The sequence below is a fragment of the Rhea pennata genome, chromosome 14 (assembly GCF_028389875.1).
Source record: "Rhea pennata isolate bPtePen1 chromosome 14, bPtePen1.pri, whole genome shotgun sequence".
NCBI lineage: Eukaryota > Metazoa > Chordata > Aves > Rheiformes > Rheidae > Rhea > Rhea pennata.
The window spans coordinates 3,498,374-3,524,425 of NC_084676.1; positions in this window are offsets into that span (position 1 = coordinate 3,498,374).

The following is a 26,052-nucleotide window of genomic DNA, read 5'->3' on the forward strand; positions in this document are numbered from 1 at the left end:
GTTGTAGATCTTCTCCAAGCTTTCCTGGGGTCCTTTATGAAAGGATAGTCTAATCAGGGTTTCATGTGCCCAGAGGAGCAAATAATAGGCATCAGGGTGCACATATTTTATTTTCAATATAAGAGTACGCTTGCTGAAAATTAGTACGCATTTGTAGTTACTGGTAATTAACAGAAAGGTCACTAAGCATGTGAAAGTTGTCCCAGCACTGGCTATGTCAATGTCTGGACCAGTGATGTTATCCCTCTTAGATTAGTAAAATTATCCCTTTTAGACTAGTAAAAAACACTGGAGTTGCTTGGTCTGCCCATCAACTCTTAAAAATCTAAATTTTCAAATTAGCATCATCCTAATAAAATGTGCTGAAGTCCTGCCTGTTCTATAGCCAAGAGGGGATTTATTAAGTCTGCGTTTTATTAGCTGAGAATTTACGGACTTTATCATATGATGATTACTGTACAGTAATATTTTGCAATTTCCATCTCTAGTGCATTCTCTTAAGGATCTCAATTTATTGTCAAATACGATGAATTTAATCTCATAGGGCCCTTCTGTATTACAGTTGTATTACCATCCTTGTTACACACATCGAAGAACTGTAAATTAGGTAACTTTCCCATAGCTCACAAAATTTGTTGCAAGGCACATTAAAGAGTGTGCATTTTAATACCACTTACAATGAGATTTGCTGGCATGTTAAAAGGTCACTGCTGGAGCGCAGATGATGATGTGGATTAGCAACTGGTTTAAACGACAGCAGTGGTGATGACTGCTAAGGTTACCAGCTATCATACATTCAGTATTCTAGTGGAGTAGAAGAATTGTAATGTGCAAGGTTTCTGTGCCAAACTTAAGGCATTTTGCTTCAGCAAAGGAGTACTAGATTGTATTTTCTAGATATCTGCTGTCTTCCAAAACATTTTTGAGTGTTTCCTCCTCAACCATTTTGCATCTTGCTCATGTCGACCAGAAGTCTTGCTAGTCAGTGATTCTCTCTTGTTCTGTGTGTCTTTAGGACTTCTTGTGCTATCTTCTCATGTTTGAGCTGGGCAAGAAATTTGTTTCCTTACCCATAAGAATTTTCAAGATTTTCAGTGAGAGTCAGGAAGAATCTTCAGATTATTCATGAAGCATATTTCATTATTCAGAACAATTAAAATATTTCACTGATGCTTATGAGCAGTTTATTTACTGATTGTGGTAAGCAAAGAAGAATTTAAATAGGTTTTTATGCTTCAAAAGTTTGAAAGAGAACAAAGTGATTTAATGATATAAAGCTTTTCAAAGACAAGAAATTTGTCCCACCTAGCCTTTCCCAGACAAAAATTTTAGTTTCATCACTTTGGTTGAAAAAAAAAAAAAAAAGAATCCTAGCCAACTATAATTAGTGACAGCTACCACCTTGGACTATTCAGGGATTGTACTGCTACGTTTTGCATGGAATAGCTGAAACTCTCAAGCTGGCATTGCTGTAAACCAGATCTTCAGCAGATCTGTTCCCAGGATGAGACCTGTAACACACACTGCCTAGTCTAAGTAATAACTCATCCGCACCAATGCAGGTCTAACAGAGACAGAGATCTGGCTTCCAAACAACAATCCTGGTGCTAATCATGACAAGCTAGGAAACCCATTGACATAATGCCACTGTGTCATTTGCTGATTGCTGAACACATGCCTCCTCCTCCTATTGTTTAATATACTTGCAGTTTCCTCTTTATCCGAAACTGCTTACGGGCCAGGAAGATGATTACTATATTCTGGCTCCTGCTTCAGCGTCAGTTCGTGACCTCTTGTTTTCAAATTTCAGAAAGTATGGCATAGTGACAGCAAGACATAAGAAGTGCATATTGTAAGCCAATCTTCTTTTGAACTTGTATTGCAAGCCTTTTTCAGCCAAGTGCGTTACCAGCAGAGTGTTGTAATCTATGGTGTATGTCCAGGGCTTGATTAGAAAGTGTAACTCGATAGCCTCTGTGTGCTGATACGAATTCTCCTGCTTGTGTGGTATGATAGGAGACCTCAGCCAATGTTTTATGAGGTAGTCTACAGACAGCATGCTAATAAGTGAGTCATTTCCTACAGGCCTTTAAAATTATACTTTGTGCATTATGGGAAACTCCTTACGCATAGTCACTAAGATATAAAGACATGGTTCCGTAAAAAGCACGGGAAGACTTGAAAATTTGCCCTCTCCAAGCAGCTTTGGAAGGTAATATTTTGACAACATATGTTATCTGCTGCTTACGAGTAAGACTTTACGGCTACATTCGCATTGTCTGTGGGCATGCCTTCAAGGCCAAATTTGTCAATTGTTTGCATCGTCTAACTGCAGGAGTGCCCGGAGAGCATCACGATAGCCCTCCATCTGTTATGTCCTCAGGGGAAATATGAGCACATCCTGCCCTTAATGTGACCTCTGGAGCACCTCGGCATGTGATATGCAAGACCTGCTCTTGGGGGCACTCCAGGCAAGGATATCAGTACCTGCCCTAATAGGCCAACCAGCAGTACCTGAGCCTGGAGTATGTTTCAGCACAGGCACACTCTTGTGCAGGGTGTGCCTTGTCAAAATGTTCCCAGCAGATTTAGCAGCCCCTGCAATATGTGTCTTGCACATATTTTCTGAGTTGGCACAAAAGCTCCAACAGCATGTGCCGCTCTGGGTATTATCTGAAGAAGGGAGGAGAAAATGATACCTCTCTTCATCTGGAGGAGGTAAACACACTATCGAAATTTTGGGAGATCCTCATGAGAAGACAACTGCAGAGTTGTATGAGCAGGAGTAGGCATGGGAATGGAAACAAAGCTGAGTGACAGGAAAAAAATTAGAGAGAGGAGTGAAATTAAAGTACAAGGATGAACATGCCTTGTATTAGGACAGAAATACTTTTGTTTAGCATAGATGAGGAAGCCAAAGTCCAACTAGGAAGTCACCTCCAGCTAACCTATTGTGATGCAAAGGCATGTTCATATTGCAGAGTACAGATGTGCATCTCATCCTCTGTTTGGAGGAAAATGTAGAGATCTTCAGCCCCAAGAATACCCTTGATAAGCCCACTCATTCAGTAGAGCAGCAGGCTGCCTAGCTGAGACCAGTACCTAGCAGCTGGGCACTTTCTTGTGAGAGCCAAACACCAGCTCTCTTCTGGGTCCCCTATTCACCAGCTGTCTTCCGGCCAGCTCTGGAGTCCCAGTTAGCAAAGATGAAACACATTTTCCAGACAGTCAGATACCTTCCACCTGGCTCCAAGCCAGACTTTGCTTGTTGCTCATCCTGACGCAAGGCTGTGGGCTGTGGGAGATGATGCTGAACCCTTCTGAAGGAGTGTCCTAGTATTACCCAGAGAGTTGAAAGGGAACAGCAGTGGATCCCTTTTGGGGAATGGCTTGTCTCAAGATCTGTGCGGGCAGGTAGAGCCTCTCTGATAACGTGCAGTGGTGCTGCAAGTGACACAGCATGAGTGCTATTACCAGCTGGGCAGCGAGGGCCTGTGGGATAGGAAAGCCTAAGGCTTTCCAGTTCACATGGGGTTTGGACAATTCTGGTGCGTTAAGATATGGTAAGGTCCTGCAGAAGGAGTAGATGAGGTTGCTCCGTTATGACTCCACTGCCATAACAGTCCTGAGCTGAGGATCGCTCTAGCAGGCCCCCATTGACAAAACACGTCTGATTATTCAGCGTGATTTACCCTCACCAGCAATCCGTGTTAGAGTTCATTGGTCATCGTGGAAACGTGTGACTTTAGGGTATAGAACAATGCAAAATTTGTTCTTACAGTGTAAGTCAATTCCCATGTACAAAACCATAGCTACTAGTGCCACAATATTTAAGCCTGTAGCTAGTGGAAATCATATGCTGTTATGAGACTATGATAGATTTATGCCGTTTGAACAATGGAAGTCTGTTGTTTCGATGATATGATATACGCTCAAAGATTTTGGACTATGTATTTAAATAGAAAATGTTTTGAGGCTCTGATATTTGCAATAGGAGACTCATACTGTGCTCTATAGATTTGTATTCTCAATAGTCTGATATGATTGCGCCTCTACATCATCCACTGCTGTCTGTCAGTGCCTACTGTAGTACATGGAGCTTGTAACTAATACAACATATGAAGGATAACATCTAGTAGGGGAATATGGGAATTTATGTTGATTGATTGGAATGCAGCAGGAGGCTACATGTGCTAAAGTGAGGGGACAAATTTGTAAAAGGCCTTTAACTGAGCCTATGAATTGTGACAGATTTTTATATCCCAGCTTTCATACGTATAGATGTTTCTAATAGAAGGCATGCAACTTTCCAAAGCTTCCAAAGCTTTATTTCATATACTTTTTATATTACGTCCAAACACTTCTGTGTGTCCTACAACACACTGTAACATTGTACCCTAAACAATAAACTTACTTCATGAAGAGTATTAACTCTTACTCCCAAATCCTGCTTAAACTGTTCTCTCACTAAGATAGATCAGAAGGTAAGAACCTTGTGAAAAAGCTGGATCTCACTTTTCAGTTGATACTTGAAGGTCAGGAAACTCAGAAACCTTGAACAACTGGAATGAATTCTGGATAAGTAGACCCCAGAGCGAAAGCTTACTAATGGGGAGACTTTGCATTGGTCCAGTAGGTGCAAGTATGAAGGGTCAGATCCTAGATTATCTCAGCCTTTCAATAAAAATATGGAGGTGAAGCTGCTAGTAGCCATTAGAGTTTATAGAGCAAGCAATGTTTTTTATTACATCCAAAAATGAACGTAAGGGAAGATCTCAAAACTTGGATTTGTGCATCCAAATAAAGATGGAAATGTGATGGTTGTGCATCTATCCATTCTGTGCGGGCACAAATGCCATTGCGTGCATGCATCCAAACTTCTGCCTGTAGAAATTGTATGGAAAAAAATGCAAAAAAGAAAGAGGAGAATTTGCCTGAGAATTTGTGGGGGGAAGATAATCTTTGTAATGTGCATGATTTTGATGTGGCAAAAAGTCTGCAATTCTAGATCCTTCTTTTTATATTCTTACATAGCAAAGAGAAGAAGTATTTCAAAATAATGACAAAGCATCGTAATTTTTTAAATTATTGCCAGACACGTTACAGTATTTGGTAACCTCACTTTAGCTCAGAAACAAATCTCTATGTTCTGAAATTTATTTGTTTTCTAAAGACTTAACAATTTCTGTATATTTAATTTACTTTACGGCTTGCTGTCTGAAATTCAAAACTTTCAAGCTATGTAGCTTAGCTGTGATTAGTCAAGCGGCATTTTTTCTTTTCTGGGTCTGTAGTAGAATAACTTTTATAATTGACTTTCCACTATGTATTTTCTCCCCTTAGTGTTTGATTATTTGATTTTATTCATCTTGGTGTTTATACTGCGTATATGTTGCCTAAACTAAATTTAAAAAAAAAAAAAAAGCATATCTGATCCAAACATTTATATACATAAAGGCAATTCTGTGAATTGGTGATAGTTTTAAGTGTCACACTTCAGCCATTCTGTACCTCAATTTACCTACCTGTAAAAGAAATATACTACCAATTAACTACCTCAGGAGCATGTCATGAAGTTTAACAAAGCGATGACCATGAAGCACTGCAGGATCCTTGTGGAGACGCTGCTACGCTATTTTTTAAATAGAAGTTCTAGAGAGACTTGATAATCTCCCAAATCAAGAAGAAATTCTTGGCAAGTTCTTTCCCTATGGCAACTCAGTGCAGAACTGTTTTCCTTCTACTGATCAGCCTTAATGAGAGTATAGATCAGCACTGCAGATAGTTTAAAAGCTGATCTATTGCCATGATGTCATGCTCCAGCTGGGACATATTTTACGAAGGATTGTACATGTCACTTCCTTCATGTTTCCAGGGTTCCTGTAATTATGCATGAGGTCAGTAACGAGCACGTTTAAGCAGCAGCGAGCTAAATTTGGAATATTGAGGCAGCCGCTCTCTCGTACATTTGATACTATGCTGACTATGTTGTCTGGCACAAGGCAGAGCAGGCCCTATGGGTCCAGCAGTATTTATCTGTACAGTCCCGTGTGTCACAGTTTATTCCGTATCTCTTGTTTTCATGGCAGATAATGCTAAGTGGAAAGCTGGTCTGTTGTGACGCTGGTTTAGGGATGCAAACAACTTGTTGACAATAGTTAAGCAAGGCCTGTGACAATAGCAACTCCTCTGGAGACTCATAAGATACCAGAGGGATATGTCCTTGAGAGACCATTGAGCGATACTCAGGTACTTTGAAAAGTAGCATTGTCGAGAGGTTTATTGGAAAATGCTCATCATAGTTTGAATGTTCTTTTTCAAAATGTCATTTTCCATTTTTGGTGAAATTTTCAGTTGACTATTTCCTCATTTGATTGAGAAGATGCCAAGTTTAACAGAACTCAAATACAGTGACAAAAATTACTGACCTGAAAGTTTCCAGATTCCAAAATTGTAAACCAACCTCCCAAAAATTAATTTAAAAGGAAAACAAAAATCTATTCCAGCATTTGGGATTGCAAGCTGGTGAACAGGAGTCCTTATCTTTATGGGTTACTAATAGAGACTTTACCAGGATCATCCACAGCCTGGGAGAGGGCTGGGGCTGTTTACGGGTGTAGCTGTTATGTTTACTCCCAGAATGACTCTGTAGAGACTGAGTTGTTACTCCAAAAGTTTCCTCTAAATGAAGCATCTACAACAAGAGTGCACAAACTTTTCATTTCCCTCCTCTGAAGAGGACGGACTGGTGTCTCCAGTCGTCATATTCCCTGCCATGGATGAGCAGCCTACTGCTGACCTAGGGACACTTTAGATGGCTCTTGCAGTTCTTGTGTAAAACTTTTTAAAGTCCTGGTAATATTCCAGTGTAAAAGAGAGAACTCAGAAGCCAGAGGGTTTTGTGTGGAAAGAAAATAGTTTTGTATCCACACTTCTCTAGAGCTTGCAGAGGCAAAGCAGGACTGAGAGGGTTTGCTTGAGTTTAGAACTCAGGAAATAGTTCGCTGAGCAGCTGAAAGGCTGGAATTCGCTTATTGATCAGTAGAGGATTGGGAAATAATTAAATGGGACAGCATTGTAAAGCTATTTAGGTATTTTGCAGACACTGGGATTTATGTTTAGATACTTTTTAAAAGGTGGTACTTGGCACTTAAATTTCTGCTAAGTTATTTCCCAAAGCAGTTGTGCAACGCTCTGGCTTTATGGTCCAATGCTCCTCTTACAATGCCGCATTTGGAACAGTTTGAATCTTTTAGTGTAGTCCTTGCTTGCCCTAATACAATGAGAAGGGAATCAAACTTGAAATGAACGTCTTGGATCTAGATTAGAAGCATGGAGCTAGGGTGATGCTTCAGGTCTATGTCTAGTTCCCGTTGAGCAAACAGAGCAGACAGGCACATTTGTGATGAGTTGTATTTTCATCAGTGAAATAATATGTGCTGTATCTAATGAGCTCAGGTACAATCTGACTGGGACAGCTGCCAGCGTGGATTGCCTATTTCAATGCATGACACTGTCTAATTTCATATTATTTATTATTCTGTATAGCACCTATAACAACAATGTCCGGGTGACGACAGAACAATCATTCTAACAAAATACACTGTGTAGTTTTCTATGGCCTTAGAGACTTGTACTGGCAACTTCATGAGACGCGATACTGAGCAAGGTAGAGCACTGGTGTGACACAGTCTGGCAATTCAGTGCTCCTTGACGCATGAGCTGTTTGGATTGGGCTGGGGCTCTGCTCTGTCCATCTTTCTTGCATTAGCCTTAGTCTCACTCTATGTCTATCTCAAACACTAAGTGGTCACTCTGACACAGAGGATTCCCTTAGCAGATTTTTGAACTGCAATAGTTCAAGGTATTTTCACTCCTCTCTATGCTACAGCAAAAGGGGAACACATATGCACTGTTTTCTTTCGTATGTTATATGAAGGAGTAGTTTTCCTTCATATGTTATAATTTCTTAAAATTTTTGCTGCTTTGTGCTGAGGCACTTTTATAAAACACAGTGCCTAAAACTGAATTCTCCAGTGAGGTACTCTGCAGAGCTTCAGTGAATGAGAAATTCCATCTTTTTCTCTGCCTAATACCTTTTACCAACCAAGCTCAATATGGCAATTGTTCCTAGGAACTGAAGTGTAACCCTTCTCTACTGTTCGAGGTCATGCTTTGCTTCCCCTCCTGAAGCCTGACTGCTGTGCAATGTTGCTGAGATCACCTCAGCAACTGCATCTGCCAGGAAGAAGCCTGTATGGCCCTGTTGCATGTCCATCATGTCAATAAAGGGCACTCTGTGCGTTCATCTGCAGGAAGAATACCCCACACCCGCGTACTTTGGGCTTTCAGTGCATTTAACGGACCTAAATTAAGCCACATCACTACTGACATTAATTTCTCCATTTTCATGGATATCTACTGGTGATAATGTCCAAATCTTGTAGTGCTGTCTTGAGTTATTTTGTGGGCCTCTGTTTCATTCAGTATGATTTTAGCTTACTTATGGACCTCAAAGTCATATGGACAAGGAGTAGTTCTTTCTTTTGAATACTGTAGTTGTGGTATTTGTTACGTGCTAAACATTTAGTGACTGCTCCGGTAACCTACCCTTCAGACCGTCCGTTTTTATCAAAATGTACCTGCACTCCATTCTTAAGTTTGGGTTTGATGCATCTCACATGACAGGCTTCAAAAATGAGGACCATAATCACAGACTCACATACAATTTTTCAGAACCAATAATATAATTCTTAGTCTCTATCCATTTTCAGTACTTTTGGAACCGACAGTATTAGGATCAGGCAGAGAAATTTTAGACTAGAAAAGTTCAGCTTGAATACATCTAAATATTGTTCCACAGTCTGTTCAAAAGTGGGAAGATACCTGAGATCTTCTAGATTAAGCTATTTTTGCAACAATCTGAACTAGTTTACAGTAGAGTTGCAGAAAAGAACCTCCCTGATTGTTCCTACACCGTCACTTCAAAGTCTGCTGTGGTTTTTCTCTCTCAATAGTTTTAGCAGTTTTCAATTAAATTGTCTTGTCTTAGCATCCAATGTGTAAAAAGACAGAAAGACTGTGCCTTAGCGAAATAAAGAGTGTAAAAGATGCCTTGGTGAAATAGCAAGTGTAAGAGAACTAGCCTGACTGATGACTGTGTTTTCATCTTAACTACCATTTAAATGTCTGAGCTCTTTACAGCTATTGCTTTTCTAAGCTGTGTATTGCTATCCTTACTGTACCAAAATGAAAGCTAGATTTTTGAAGTAGCTCATCATTTAGGAACACAAAAAAGGGGGCTAAGTTCCCCCAAAGGTTCAGCAGCCTTACTTCACTGAGATTCTCCAATCTGCGTGCAACTGCAAGCGGGTGACTGCGCTTACTGACTTCGTGCGGTGTATCCTGCTGAATCAGGAGAAACCTGAGCTGAGCTGTATTGAAAATCTGACCAAGTCAAGCATTTTAAGGATATTTAGACCTCGTTCGACTCAGTATTGTAAGGTTTAAGTTAAACAGATTTTGTTTTTTAAACTCCCTTGAGTAGCAGTGGCAGTGAGGCTCTAAGACATGTTGTAAAAAATCCCACTTGGTACTGTTCTGCGTCTTCAGGATCTAAATAGCTCGAAAAATCAGGCTGTAGGTTGTTTACCCAAGATCGCCTACAATGTTTAGACTCAGCCTCGTGTTTAATTGCAAGACTCTTCGGGTTTCCCTGTAGCTAGCCCTAGAACAAAATAATGAGATGAGAAGAAAATATAGTGAGATAATTCTTTCTATAAATTCCGTATAATATGTGAATAAGGCAGAGTGCCCTTCACCGTCTGCTCTGCTGTGTTTCTACAAGATAAGCTATTCTAACATCTTGGATCTAGGTCTCTCACTGGAAGCCTAGCTTTTTCGATTGGAAAGATAATATCCTAAACATATGTCTAGTGATTAATTCCTTTATATGTGTGTTCAATGCATGTAATATTCTCTTAAGAGAATAAATGCTGATGTAGTTGAGTCAGCAGGACTGGAATATTAATTTAATTAGTGTTTTTTAGTCAATATCTACTGTTAAGACAAAACAACTTTTTATTCTATGAGGAATATAACATTGTATACCCTAACGTAATAACTTATAGGTAAAATGTTTATTCAACCCATTATAATTTCTTCTAGTATGTCACTAATGAAAACAAAGTCAGTTTCCTTGAAGTATCTTTTTAATTTGGTCTAATATCAGTAATACTTCTCTAGAAGTTTTCCAGCTATCTCTAAGTGCTTAAGTCTCTAAGTCAATATTAAACAAACTCTGTAATAGGCCTCTCAGATAAATATTGGAACCGTTTCACAAACTGGGAAATGAGACTAAAATTAGGTAGGGCCAATTTGTCAGAGATATTGCTGACTTTGATCTTCTCAGTACTGCAGAGTCTATCCACAGATTTTTCTAATCTAAAGAATGATTTCTTAATCTTTATCCTGGCAAAATATGGTCAGAGATATTTCTACCTCTCTTTATCCTTTGTATTTCGCATTTCGCATCTTATTACAAAGAAAAATTGGAAGGTGGGACTGGCAGTACGGAAACCATTACATACTGGGAAGTGCCACTTCTTTGCTGAAGCCAATTGGACACCCAAGATTTTAGGTACTGCAGTAAACGGATGTTTGAAAATGCAGTCCAAAATAATTTGCTCAAGCTAAACCAAACAAGCAAACACAGTTCCTGCAAATACAAGCAACTGAGAAGTACTTTTCACATATTCATGTTTTCAAAGAACTCTTCCGATGAGCATGGCATCTGCTCAGCTCATATGTTTAAGTCTTTGGAGGACTGATCCATAAAACCTAAAATTGAGAATTTCTAATAATAACGTTACTGCCAGCTCAGTGATCTCTGTTTCAAATCCTTTGTTGTTACAGCACGTTAAATTATATTCTCTGTTGAACTGAGAAAATCTCTCCTGTTACTGGACCTTAACACTGTCTTTTTAAAATCATTGTATGTGCCAGTTGCTTTTCTGCAAGAGGTCTGGAATCACTGCACATTTGCAAATGGAACTTGAACAAACTTGGCTAAAAGGCTCTTTCTTGTTCTCATTACGTGGATTATCTAGGAGTCAGAGATACCGAGACTAAATCATCTGATCTGACCACCTCAATGACATGTGATAGATTATCACTCATCTGGCCAAACAAATTCTAGTTAGAGCATGAACTACTTGTAGAGCTGTAGCATATGTTTTTCAAAGACATTTAGTCTTGCAAAGACCTTATGAACACCTGTCCTCTACTCTAGAACGCGTAGGCAATCACTAGTCCCTTTTTGACTTGGTTGGTAATTTCATCTAGTGATCGCTACAAAATTGCCCTACTGTTAGCTGATGGAAACACCCTGTCCGTGCTTCAGAACGTTGGAAGCACCTCGTTCTCCCTACCTCCCTTTCACTTTCATGAGACTTGGCCATTTAAGCATCTCAGTATGTATTGAACTGCGCCACAGTTCTGATGTAGCAAAGCAGCTATAATGAGTGGGAGCTGGGGAGAAAAATGTGTTTTATTCAGAGACACTGGCCATTTTGTATTCGTCTCGGTAGTCTCTCTCATTTAAGCATGTACACATACGCCACACCACGTGAATGTGAGACAGGTGCTTTTCTGTTTCTCTGCTTGCCTTCATTCTAGTATGAAAGCCACCCTCACAGAACCCATAAACTCTTTGTCTATGGAAAAATGAGGCAGTTTATCCTTTCTGTAGGAAAATAGAAATTGGGAAGTTAAGGTTATCTCTGGGAACTATTCTGAACGTGAAGATAATCTAGTCTTGGAATTTATACCACTGGAATTCTAAGAGACATCTCTTTTAGAATGATATTCTAAAAGACATCTCTGTAACGTGTTGTGTACAACTGCAGTATACAAAAATAGATTTTTTTAGAATAGCCTCAGGTATGCTGAAATGAATGTCCATAAGAAAAAAAATGAGTCCGCTGTAAGTGATGAGGTTACACTGAGTTTGTGTGTCACCCAGGTTTGCTGTTGTCTTTTGGAGCTCCAGAAACCCCGCTGGAGCGTGGCGCAGTCATAGGTAACTGGACAAAACTATGGCAAGACCACAGCAACAAGCAACGCGTGCTCTTGGGGAGCACAAGTCAAGTCATTCTTGTCATCAGACATTCCAGTCACCTGCTGGGATACCTGGGGGAAAAATTAAGGTAGCAAAACACATATTGTTTCTTTTGTTAAAAGTGCCAAGTTCGGTGGAGATGAATTAGCCATCTGTTCCACTCCCAGCAACATTCTGGCAAGCCGTAAAGCTCATTTTTATACGTTGCCACTTTCCATCAGTGCTAACAAAAGTCAGAGGGAATTGTTTGGTTTTTTCCTAGAACATTCTTCCTTTTGACAGCATGCAACCGAGAGCTTTTTTCTGCTAAGTTTTATTCTCCCTCTGGCCTCTACTTGTTTGCACAAGGCATTCAGGTACCTTATCTCCAAGCGTGAGAGTAATCAGACACCTATTTAGGCTTGAAACTAAAACCCCTCAATGGATTTCACAACAAAGAACTCTTGTCCAAGCAAACATTGTTCATCCTGGTATCAGTTCTTTAGCTGATACAGTCCCTAGGTTTGTGCACACTTCATCTTGTGGGACAGTACACGTCTCTCTATTACGGCTTGGCTCATGGCCTTCTTCTCACTGTTTTCCTCTTATAGCACAGATGACATAATACGGTCATGAACTACAACCTAACTGACTGCCACAGTGTGCGGTGGGTATTCTGTAGTACAGTTCTGAAGCTACAGATGTTTGGACTCTTCTTGCATATGATTAAGTCAGTCTTTCAGAGGGCTACCCATCATCACCCATGAGCGGTTTTATCAATACAGGAAAGTGGAATTTGGTCTTTGTGCAATGTATCTTACGTATCATAAGTTGCATGTCTTAAAATACACCTGCATCATATTGCTTGATTAGTACTTTACTCTGCTGAGCTCAGGTTTATGGTTTTCAAGACAGCCAGTAACATGCAGGAGCTCTGGCACTGAGAAAGCCCTCTCTGAGGCACCAAGTCTCCCCTTGCTGCCTGCGGATAGAGATGAGGCTGTTGGGGAGCCGTAGGGGAGAGAAATTACTATAGTCTCTGAAGAGACATAGCTCCTGCCTGGAGAAATGGGTTTGTGTACATTCAGATTTTCCAAATTCCTGTAAATACCTGTAATTATTGTGTTACAGGATTTTCCCCTTCCTGAATGACTGTTGCTTAAATGCCAGCCAGTTCAGAGTTATCTTCGGTTATATTTCTGTACCTATATATTTTGAAATTCCATTTTGCTGAATGAAAATACCACTTTAAAAGACATTTCTGTGCTATTTAAACTTGTTAATGAAGTCTTCGCTCATCTGATGTCACTCTTTCACTGTAGCAGCGAACAAAATCAAACGCCACTTTGATCATGATGATACTTAGTGATTACTTATTCTTATGAAAAAGAACGATGAATTTACATTTCTTCCTCTGTCTGTTTATCTTAGATAGCTATAAGGAAAAGCTCCAGCAATTCTCTCGTTTTTCAGAGCCCCTTCAATGTTAGCACATTTGTGTTGCCATCTCAGCTAGCTTTCCTCAGTACAGCCACCCTGAGCTCTGGCTGCATCCCTCCATCCCTGCATACGTGGGCGTAGGCAGAGAAAGACTGAATCAAATAGGGGAGCTTTGGAAACCTGGTTTCTAAAGCAGAAGCATCCTTACTCGTCCATGGCATGCGCTGTGCGGAGGCTGCATGGCCTGGGAAAGCATATGTGCCTTCTTGAGTTACATCAGCAATGACAGCAGCAGCAGAGTGCAGTTTGCTGTCAAAAAAGACTATGAAATGGAATAAAACAGTGTCAAACAAATGTCCTGTGACAACCGTCAGGCCATTAAATTGTAGAATAAATAATTTCAGCCTCTTTAGATATCTAATCAGCTTCTGTATGACTACTATACTTCAGTGCTGGAAAGGAGCCAGGGAATATTTACTTACCCCTCCCACAGCTACATGGATTGCTGCTGGCAGGTAACTAAATCCAATAATTACTACCAGGAAGAAAAAGGGCATGTCTACCGGTCGCTCTCCAAATTGATTACAATGCACCAAAACAAGGCTCTCTGAAAGAAAGATTTGGAGGCTGGAGGAATTTGAAACTCTCCGTTTTGGGCACGTAACCTAATCTGGTGAGATGAGGGAGGCGAGCTGTGCGGAAGGGGACAGGGTGCCCTGCGGCGCAGAGGAGCGGAGCTGCGCGGGCTCCGGGGCGATCTCTTCTAAAGACAGTCTTTATCTATCTGAAAATGAGCTGCATACTCCAGTGGCTTAGCCTTTCCCCTCACGCACGTGCGGCTCCACGGTCTCTCTTGAAGCTGTTTGCAGTTTATATCAGTGAAGGAAAGTAGATAGCGAAGCCCCTCAAGCTTAGCTTTGTGATCTAGATTAGTGCACGCGTTAGAAACAAAGAAATCAGACTAAGATTCTTGTTTCAAATCTATCCGGTGGAATAAACTAGCTCTGGGATGCCTGAAGCTGGCCTGATACTAATGACCAGAGAGGAGTCATGCCTGAGTATTGCTGGTAACACACCAAAACTATTCAGTTTTGTGTTTCATTTCCAAAGTTTCCTAAAGCTCCAGCTGAATATAAGGAGCTAAGCCAGTCCAGCAGGTGCACGGCAGATCTCTGAGAGGAAATCTAACCCTGACAGTAAACACAGCCCAATGGCTGGTAGAAAAAGTCAACAGCAGAGAAGAAGGATTCCACTAAAAAGTGTGCTGGTGTGTAATACGGACCTGCTTTGCAGGATTAGTTACATCCTGGGTTTTGTCTGAGATGCCGGTTAAAGCCAGGAACATACAAAACTCTCTGTGCTTCAGTCAATTGCATCTTTTGTGCCTCTTCTGGGAGGGAATTTCCTTTTCTTGAGTTTTACTAAGCTGCTGTAGCTAGGAGAGAGTTCATATTTATTCCGCCTTTGATGGGGTAGTTTAGCACACAGTACAGTATGGCACGCTTCCTGCAGCTGGTCTGGCTTCGCACGTTATCATCCCACACTCTTTATCTTCTTGAACCTTTGCCACAGCTTGTCGGTGTCTCCATTCTCCCAGCATTACCGCGTACATATTTTGCGAACACATTTTTGTCAAAATGATTTGTTTGATTGATTTGTTCGTAGGCTGCTGTAGGTGGCACTGGGGAAGGGGCTTTGGAGGGAGCTGACGGATGGCCCTGCAGTCTGCCAGCAGCGCAAGGGAGGGCTGCGGGAGCTCAGCTGCCCCTCCAGGGCCATCCGTTTCTGCAGGGGCTTCGTAGCCTCTGCTCTGGCCCATCTCTCCCTTTTAGAGGAGCAATACAATTTCATCCTGTAAATGGATCTCACCACTGTCTGATAAGCAAGCATAGCGCTTGGAGTGACAGGGTGGAGACAGCTCTTAACAAGGATGGGGCGGGGGTTGGGGATTGCAAAAAATTTACTGTCCTGTTTGTCACTCTTCAGTGTGGTTACAGACATATGCACATGTCCATACTTCACAAGGAAACAAGCCCCACAAATTAATTCTCCTCCCTAAATCTATCTAAGGCAGACTCCAACTGTGGTTGTAAATTACCTGCAGACACATGACACAGATATATTGTCGGGCTAGGATTTTTCCACTCTGTGCATTTAATTTGACTCAACAGTGTCGCCCCAGTTTCTGCAGATTAAAGAGTCCACACTCTCAATCATTTCTATTGCTCCCAGAAGGAGAGAATTTTGCTTTATTTCTTTCTCGTGTGCTTGCACCTGCTGTGTTTTATTGTCCTCTTTAACCCTTTTGTGGCATGGGCATATTCTCTCTCAAATTTGTGTGCAGCCACCAGCCCTCTTGCCTTGCAGCAATACATAAGGGGTGTTTGACGGCTTGCGTGGGAAGGCACAGTGTGGAAAACGTCAGGAGGCAGAGGAATCTGCAGCACTGTGTGCACTGGTGCCCTTCCGCTAGGCAAAGTCTGCACTCTAGAATGTGGTTTCAATTTTTCCTTTGAAATAGGTAATGAGAAGTATTCCTCTTTCGTCAAGTGCTTGAGTTATTCTCATGTATACTAACAATGTCAAGAGTTATGTCTTTTGACAATGGTATTTGACACTTAGTTTGCAGATTGGATTCATATTTCAATCACAAGAAGGAAGTAGAACTGAAAAATCTTTCTAATAGCCCAAGTCTAACATTTTCTGTTTTGGTGGATGCGTGATTCTGTGCTGGAGTTGGTCAGTTAAGAGGTGTGCAAATGACTTACTTCCTAAGACCTCCTTTGGGTGTTTACCTGGTTACTTCAACAAGAAGAGACTGTTCTGTGTTTTTCTACTCTTTTATAAAATGGAGTTTTGACATTCATGATTTTAGTTGGTTTTAATGGCAACTGAGGCTGTAATTCTCCATGTTCTGGCTCCATGTTCTACCCTTTGCTGAAGATGTCCAGTCTGCGCTGGCCTTGAATTTCTTGCAGATCGCTGACTCCAGAGGTCACTGTTTAAAATTTAGAATTGCCACCTTCTGTGCATTTACTCAAAAGACCTCAAGGTCAAGGTATTTTGCAAATTTAATTAATGCTTACCGATCTCAACATATAGCAAATTCCATTCAAGGTCATAGAAATCATAACCTAGAACAGAATTCAGAACACAGGAAACTTATGTTCATATTTTCTTCTTTTGACTAACGGATCATGCTTACTGCCAGTTTTCTGTGAACATCTTTGATTTGTCCCTTCTTTCCCCTTATTTATATTGCTTTTCAATGAAACCAAAAGTATTCCAAAAGTAAAATTCATACTTAGGCTCTCTAGCCAGACGTGTGACTGCTCAGTGTTTTGAAAATAGGAAGAAATTAAAAGGGGGAAATGGTTTGCAAGAACTGTCATACACAAGCTTTACTGATTTTTAGTTGGTATTTAAGACCTTCTAAAAAATTAGCTATGCTACTCTAGTATGGATTTCAGAGCATTATTTTCAGCATCCATTTTTTACAAATCTTGGTTGAACGTTGAATCTACATATTTGATATACACTGAGGTATAGTCTGATAACTGTTGGATATTCATGTCACTGCGTGCTGGCTCCCTGGGACTGACAGACCTGAAGGAGCTAGAACAATCTGTCCCAGACACACAGAGCTTTGTAGATAGAACATGGGCTTTTTAGGCTGTAGAACATGGGCTTTTTAGGCTGTTGTGAAATGGGATCCACGTTCAGAAAGATTTATACAGACGATGAGCGGGAAACTGCCCATTTGTCAGTCATGTGGAAAGGTGGAGAATTACTGGTAAATACAGGAAAGGAAATCTGTGATGGATTTGGACTGAGAAGGGGAGGTCGCAATCTGTATCAAAGATCTGCAAACAAAGCAAGCACTGCCCACGTGAGGCACTGTGAGGAGATGGTGTAGAAATTCAAAACATGACAGCGGCCTCCCTGTATATGCAGGACATTGCTCAAGTCTTTCTGGGATCCAGAGCTCTCAGGGCCTGGGATTTTCCTGGGGCTCAGCCTCCCTCATCTGTATGCTCCATTAGGAGTCATGACTTCAGTCTGCTGCTCAGCTCCTTCTGGCTCATTGGGTGTGCGTAAGAGAGAGGGCAGCAGACGTGACTGTTGGCCGGTCACTTCAGCTGCCAAACCTGAGTGCTGTTTTCAGGATATTACACAGGTCTTCCAGCACAGTTATCCCTCTTTTTGCTAGTGTGCTTTGGTGAGCGTTGGTATTGTTCACACTGTGAATGTTAACGTACAACAAGGTTTCCTGTAGATCCTGAAGGTCTACATGTAGGTCTCCAAGCTCTTCTTGTATGCTTATAGGTGCTGCAGTTCACATGTCAGAGTTACCATTTCACGTGCTGTAAATGTATCGCTACATCAGTTAATTGAGTTTGTGATTTTCTTGACCCTCACTCAGGTATTGTAAAGTCTAGAAAAATACTAGACTGGGAACACAGTGGGAAAGCAAGAGCTGAACCTGTGTACTACATGTGAAAGAAGGATGAAAATAGCTTGATACTGACTTTTCAAGAGTAAACTTGTCTCCTCCTCACTGCAGACACAACTTCCACTGAAAGGAAGTCATGGTGATGGAAACACAAGAAAATGTGGCCTTGTGTCTGAGTTTGCTGGGATGTGTATGTATAATTCCACACTAAATACCTCTATTCAACTTAGTGTCTTACCTCAGGCTTCTCCCTAGTACATATTTTGATGAAAATCCCTCAGTTCCAGTCTCATGCAACCTTTCCTGCTGCTGCTGACTTCAGTGTTGTTCCTGTAGCTCATCCCAAACCTAGTCAAATATTTCCAAAGAAGGCTTTAATTATAGAGCATTCTTCCCATGTTTTATGACATTAGCTAAGAGTGAGTTCCCATCCAAGAATTGAAGAACCCACATTTGTTTGATTATCCACTGTAATATTTGTTTTTCTTCCCATCAAACAGAAATGGGCTTGTCACAGGACATGTCACTCTAGGGGAGAGGAGGTGTGGGTGAGAGGAGCGTGTTAGCACATAACTCTTTGGATGAGTTGAAGCAGTGTTAATAATTTGATGCTCAATCCTGAAGACCTTCCTGGAATCTCTCTCCAAGGCACAGTTTCCTTCTGAGGATCCAATATTCCATCAGTGGGGAAGGAAAATGATGTCTGCTAAGGTGCTAATTGCTCATGTTTATCAGAAGTCCAAGAGTCTGCAAGAGGGTGGGGGGACGTTTACAGCTAGGAAACTTCTCTTTGCCCAGCCACTTCTGAGAACTCAGCCAAGGTGATTTATGGCTCTGTTCACCAGTGAATGTTTCACACGGGGTTGGATTTTTCTTTTAAGCCGCTGAATGTTTAGTATAGAAATGATCAGAAGCGACTAGACAAGTATGTGACTCAAGAGCTATAATAAAGAACAAAATATGCAAATAGCTGTTTACTAATGACCAAACAATGACAAATTACTGTTGCACAGTTTGGCATGAAGAGGAAAGATTAAGCCCACCTTTAAAAAAAATCAGAAAAGAGCAGGTCACTTAGGTGAAGGAGTTTAGCACATAGGCCTAATCCAGATAAAGTATGCGTGGTAACACTTGCACTGTTTCAAGATATGAGAGAAGAATTACCCATTTTCAGACTTTCTTAAGAGAAGTCGGCAGCAGGATCCTGGTGGTTTAGGCATTTACGATACACCCTTCGCCTTTAGACTATCATTCGAGTTCAATGTGATCCAAGTCCTCCTCCTGCCAGTAGTCTGACCTGTACCATTTAAGGGTGACAGCACCCTTGAATTTAGTTACAAAAGTATAAGGAATACAAAACAAGCAAAACGGACAAAATTTTAAATTCTAGATTCTAAGGCATTGGCCTAGCTTAATGAATTCCTGTGGGACTAACCTCTCAGTTGAGCATATGGTCCAGGACGCATGTGCTAGTGTGTGCACTGACTATTGCTAGTTTAAGAGCATCCCCTATGCAAACACATAGCAAGAAGCAGTCAGTGACTTCTTGCAGAAAAGCTCAGGAAAACTTCCAGTTTTAAGAAACTTCAAAATTCTTGGCCATAAAATGCTCCTGTGAAGGGAGCACAGCAGAAATATATTTGTAAGTCACCCAACCAAGAAAATGATCAATTAGATAGTCAGTTCAATACATATAAGTGTCTTTAAGTCATCTTATTCTCATAAAAATAACATTTTGGTTGCTTATTAATTGGCGTAAAAATCCAAAGGTCTTTTTCTTGTTTATTTGTCATTTCTCCAAACAGATATGTAGGAAGCATGACTAAGAGGAAGATGTTTATAGTTGCTGTGGTTGAACCAGCTTGCAAACTGAGAGATCAGGCAAGTTTAATCCATAGAAAAAGTTTCTTTCTCCCCTAAGACAGAGATTATTTTAAAGTCTGGTTTCTTCGTATTGATATTTAGTTGAATAGAGTTGGTGCAACATACTGTTATGGCCGCAGCAATGAAACGGCACACGTCATATCTCCTTTATATTGCTGGCTCTGCTATTAAATGTCTGTGTGAGCTGGGCAAGTCATTATACTCCCCTGCTTGAACTGTAAATTGTTTGGAGGCCTGAGCGCTACTGTAATGTCAGTAAAGTTTAACAAAAAATCACAAAGGTGTATTTTCCAGCTCCTTAAGACTAAAACAAAGACCTAGGCCGTTACTACAGTAAAATGAGTGGAATAAGGTATTTCTATTCTTGCTACATCTGCTTGAAAATCCAAGAATGTGATGATGTATCTCAGCAAGGCCTGTGGAGCTGCAAGGACAGTGTCTCCTGGACTTTGGAAATTGCTATTTTTTTTCCCCTATTCTGCTGTTACAAAAAATTGCCAAGGGAGTGGCAGGCAGGTCTTTGCTTGGCTTTTACAGTTCTGCTCAGTTTTGGTGTTACTCTGCTGTAGGTTGTTATTACACCACTTGATAGCAGCCAGACCCATTTGTAAAAATGAAGTGTGAAGAGAAAACCATTCTTTTGCGCTTCCCTACAGTATGGAAAATGGTCATGACGGAAATGACCCAGTAAAGAGAGCAAAGCCAAAAACAAGGACGTTACACTAAATTTCACGGATAGATTTCACAGAGAGTGGCAAAGTTCATTTTACGCTGAAGACTTGCAGTCCTTTGAACACAGCTGGGGATGGCTGAGTTGCAGGTCTTTCAGGGGTGGGACTAAAGCTTTACAAGCATGAGCAGGAAGAGAGCTTTTGCTTAGCTCTTGCCTCTAGACAGACTCATCTTAGTTCTGAATTACAGCCCCTCTGGTTGCGTATCGGCTTTAGACATGACACTGTCCATTTCTATAGCACCATAGGTGCATGGAGGTCTTAAAGCTGTCTTAAACAAGCTTACCCCACGTGGAGGGCTCTCAGCTACTGCAGAGCCAACAGTACTCTGCAGCAGCCCTGACCAGCATATAGGCTGTCATATCAACAGCTAATCTGGATGCCAGCAGGACCAAAGGGACAGTAATATACTGAAAAGCCACTCTTAGCCTAGCATTGTGGTGGTATCTGGGGAGTCTCATCCTCAAATTGTACATTTTTGATAAAGAAACCCTGGACCTGGACCAGAGGCTTTGTCACAGAAAGGAGAATAATATTGATTACATGCAATAAGATTTGTAGCAATGTCTGAATCACTGGAGAGCTTTGTGAACTGACATTTGATCATCAGCAGCATCAGCATCATCTTTGAAGAAATCATAAAGTTTGGTGTGAAGTGATGCAAAGTTCTAGTATGTTGTCTTCTGCAAGGCCAAAACTTTATAAAAAGCGTGCTTGCTAACAAAGTTATTCAATTAAAGGAAGCCAAGGGCTCACCTGGAAACTGCAAAAGAGATCACGTGTCCAAAGGATTATTCTATAACTTATTCTAAAAACAGAAAAGAAAGAGGAAAGATGATCATCTTTGATTCTGGTGCTGGAGAATGCAGGGTAATTAAGGGTTTTAGAGCTTTCTTTGGATATCTTGGGGAAACTACCTCTTTCTGTCTGAAAGACGTTGTTCCCTCTTAATGGTCTGGTAAATTACATTAGTAGAACAAAAGTCCCTGAAGGATTTTAATCAAAAGTTTTCCAGTGTTTTCTGGTAAACTTCAAGTAGGGATTTTCATTAGTCAGCAAATTTTTGGGTTAGTGAATTTGAATATCACAGTCATATTCCTGTACTGTTACTCTCTCTTTTTTTTTTAATGACAATAAAATTGTAGTTGTAAATTCTTTATAGTTGCAAAAGCAAATGCCAACCTTTCAGAATTCAGAGGTGGATGATGAAATATTTATTTCCAAAGAAAGATACAATGCCAGATGGTTGATGAATTTAGTTTTCAAGCGTAAAAGACATCTCTGCTTTGTGTTAATCTACAATTGAGACTTAAAAGATTCCACTAATACTTTCAGATCGTAGTGGATAACAATGTCAAATATTGATATGAGAAGTACTTTTTAAAACTATACAAAAGAGATGGCAAAAATGATACACAGTGAGAAAGGGTGAAATGGTATTTTGGTTGTTTTTCCTCTAAGTTGTTTTTCCTCTGAGTTTTGTGGTCAGATCTGCATTTCACGCTGTGCAGTCAGCAACGTTAGATGATATGACAGTTTATGCAAATCACGGCTTTGGGAGTCAGACCAGTCTGTCTGGGATCGTCTTCGTGCAAGCCTCTTACCCAGATTCAATAGCCACATCTGGGAAAGGAAAACAGTCAAATTATATTACTAGCGATATGGCTGGAGTCCTTACACGACCCAGACCATGCAAAAGGCTCAGTGCCCCTAGCTCCTTTTGCGTCAAAGAGAATAAGACAACTCCACATTTCTTTATGCAGTAAGTAAACAAGAACAGCTTATTCGATAGACTCAGCCAAGGAAGAGGTGGATTCTCTGTCCTGTCATGTTGTCAGATCAAGACCGGATACCCTTCTGGAAGACGATGTCTGACCACAAAACAGTAGTCTCCCTCCAAGGTTAACTGAATACCATTTAAAGGCCTGTGAGATACAGCGAGCAGGATGATTGGGCTGGGTTTAGCTTCATCGTGGGACTTGAATGCCCAAGTCCAAAAGCCCCGGTCATTTCACTGTTTCTTCTTTCTGATTCCTCTTCTGCCCTGAGTCTCCTAATTCCTCTAGGTATCAGGATGCAACGAGTTAGCGACTGTGATACCAAAATTCAAGACTCATCACTTCTTCTGGCCTTGAATTCTATGAACTTGCATCAGTACTGGCTGTACACTACTAGTGCAGGCTGCTCATGATACAGTCAGGTTTCTCAGCCTGATTGAAACTGGTGTCAAAGTTCCTGTGGATTTAATAGGCTAGGATTTCACTCTTCATATCCTTCCTCACAGACAGGGAGCTTTGGAAAGGAGAGATGAGTACATGCCCGTGGCTCTGGTACATGTGAAGAGTTCCCAATTTTTCTGTAGGTTTGGAAGAGTTAGCTTGTCCTAGAGCCTTTGGAAATCAGTAGAAGGACTCATATTGGCTTTAGCAGGCTTTGAATCAGCTTCCCCCTTGTGACTGGGAATACAATGCTGCCTTTGTCTGTACCGTCTCCTTAGTCTCTAAGGTGTCTGTGGCAGGAACTCTTCCCTACTGTGTGGGTGCACACTGCCAAATACGCAGTTCTCCCTGATGTCACGATATGCCTTGGACTCTACCGGAGCACAGATAGTGACCGATAATAAAGCCAATCAATGGCAGTATAGTGTTTTCTATTATACAGTGGCACACTGTATTTATTATAGCCAGATATAATCACAGTTATGACATGAAGGGGCTACAAAGCAGCACAATCATATGACATAGAATATACATCTCCCAAGAACAGTGTTACCCAGAGAGACTGCATCCTCTGTAACTCTTCCAGAAAGACTTGCTATGGTTGTATTTAAAATAATTTAATGCTGAAAGCCCAGCGCCAGGTTTTAGAGTTCATGGGTTTCTCTAAAAGATAAACATGTGGGAGATGTAGTGTGGTATGAGCAACTCCTTGCAAAGCTCCACTTGGAAACATTGACTTCACCACTGCTGAGGTACATACTGTCTGTTTTTTTCAGCCCTGTGTACGAGCTATGCATAATGTACCGACCAAGGTTTGCATTTTGGCCAGGCCTTATCTCTTTTTTATTTATATAAAGCTCTAGCGAATTGTTCCATGGATTGCATGAGTACTTCCTCCATTTAACCTTGTGCAGAGTCCCACTAATTGCTCAGATTCCCTGGTCTGTAGTGTGGTTTCTGGACTTTTTGAAAGGACCTATCAAGGGGTAAAAGTCCACTGAAATGACATGAGTGAGAGCATCAGACAGGGTTGTGAGGCAGTTGAGTAGACACCATAAAAAGGACAAATGAGTTTAGGTTTCAGATCAGTTGGGGCTCCTGCACCCTCATCGTATTCACTTTGTTTCTGGTGGACTCCGTGTAATTTATCTTAAGAGGTAACTCTTTGCCCTAAGTGTGGGTATATGAATGTGACTTACTGAAAGCTGTGACAACTTAGATTCTGGATTGCATTATTCCTGTCTATATAGAGAGATTTCATCGAAAACTGAGGAACATTAATACTAGTCATGCCCAGAATTCATTTCCAAAATTACTGCATTAAGGAAGATTTCACTGGTTGTGCTAAGCATCAGTCTGACATTTCAACAAGGCGGCAGAGGTCAATACTAAAAAAATAAAACTCTTCAGAAATTTATTTTCTTTGACATACAGCTAAGTTCTTCTTTGGTGTAAATGAAGAAGATTCATTGAATTGAGAGATGGAAAATACCTATTAGGTCATCGTGTCTACCTCCCTGCCAGTGAAGGACTTTTCCTAAAGTAGCTTCTTAAAAATATTAATGAGTCTAGTTATAAAATGATTCAGGTAATAGGACTTCTGCTGCTCTCCTAGGGGAGACTATTCCAGAGTCTAATGAGTTTTGCTCTTGGGTAACTTTCCTTGTGTCAAAGCTTTTTCTGTCACTTCTATTAATGACCTTTGCTTTAGTACAATGATATTTTTCTGATTTTCCCTGATTCACACTTTCTAGGGCCAGCAGAGACCCTGGCCTTGTAGACTGACCCTTTCCTGACATTTCACTTTGTGATTCTTGAACCAAGGATTGACCAATTTTAGAAAAAAACTACTGTGCTTGCAGCTAAGATAAAATACTTCTTTCTTTGCCTGAATAAAAGGCTGCAATAGATGACCTCAGAGCAGCACTGGCTCTTAGTCCTGGTACCCAGCCTTTAACTCTTGTCTCACTGTTGGTCCTGCCGGCAAGGCGTTATTGTTCAGCTGTGCAATCTTTATCACGTTGCCTGGAAATTTCTCTTTCAGTCAGTTTTTTTTTTTTTTTTTTTTTTTTCCCTCCTCTGGCATTTGAGCAAAGGGATTACATGCGTACCCAGTCTCCACCAAAACAATCAATGTCCTTGTGCTACAGAAGGTCTGCACACCTTCTGTGCACAGAAGGTGCAGGAAGGTAGCACAGTCCTCCTTGCTGTTGCTGTTGTGGCTTGCAGACTGGGACTTGTTCCCATTAAGATCAGTTGATGAGCTGAGCAGAAGTAACTCGGCATCAAGGTAGGTCCAGGCCTATGTGTTAAAACATCCAATTCCCAGCCAGCGATACGTTGTCAGGAGGCGCAGTATGGAGTGGAGCGCAAGCGCAGCCACCGAGCGAGGTGCAGGTTTGAACCGCTGCGCCCATTGCTGTGAAGCCTCGAGCTCAAAGTACGTGCTGCTGGCAGGATAGTGAGAAAAACAATCCCCAAACAGTAAATACATGCAAAGCTCTTGATATAATGGGAAAACACAGGTGCCTCTGCAGTAGAGTCTAAGACTTCTACAAGAGCTGTTATTTCTAACCTCCATTTGCATGTTTTCTGTTAGTGTGGGTTTCCTAGAAGTTGCTATGGAGTCCTCATTGAAGGACTCACTGGACCATCTGGCTATACTGTCCTTCTCTCACCTGCTCGTATGCCCGTTTATTCCTAGAATTTACAGCATCAGGAAAATACAACTTGAAAGAACTCTCACTAAGTTCTGTAGTAAGAAAGCCCTGCAAAAATGACTGTAGAACTGACTGTGTGGAGACTCTCGCTGCTTTTAATGCGCATTTACTAAATGCAGTCATTCAGGATTCAGTTTTGCAGAACGTCCTTCTATAACGTTTTTGTAAAAAGCCAGACTGCAGTCATGATTTCTTCATGTAGAGCAGAGCTGGTAGGATTTTTTTTAACATAGCTTTTCTGAAAAATGCTAGTCTTTAAAGACTTGTAAAGTCTCCATGTTGCAAATTTTCCTTTTTTGGCAAAACATTTGTGAGATTTTGTACTTTTTTTAAACTATTAATAGGATTAAGGTACTTAAATTTAATAAAAGTTCATTTTGAACATTTTTTTTATTTCTTCCAACTGATTTTTTTAATGAATGAAAACTATGAACTTGCCAGAGCACTCTGTTTTTGAAAATATCAAACCATTTCAAAGTATCTTCAATCATTTTACCCTACTCCCACT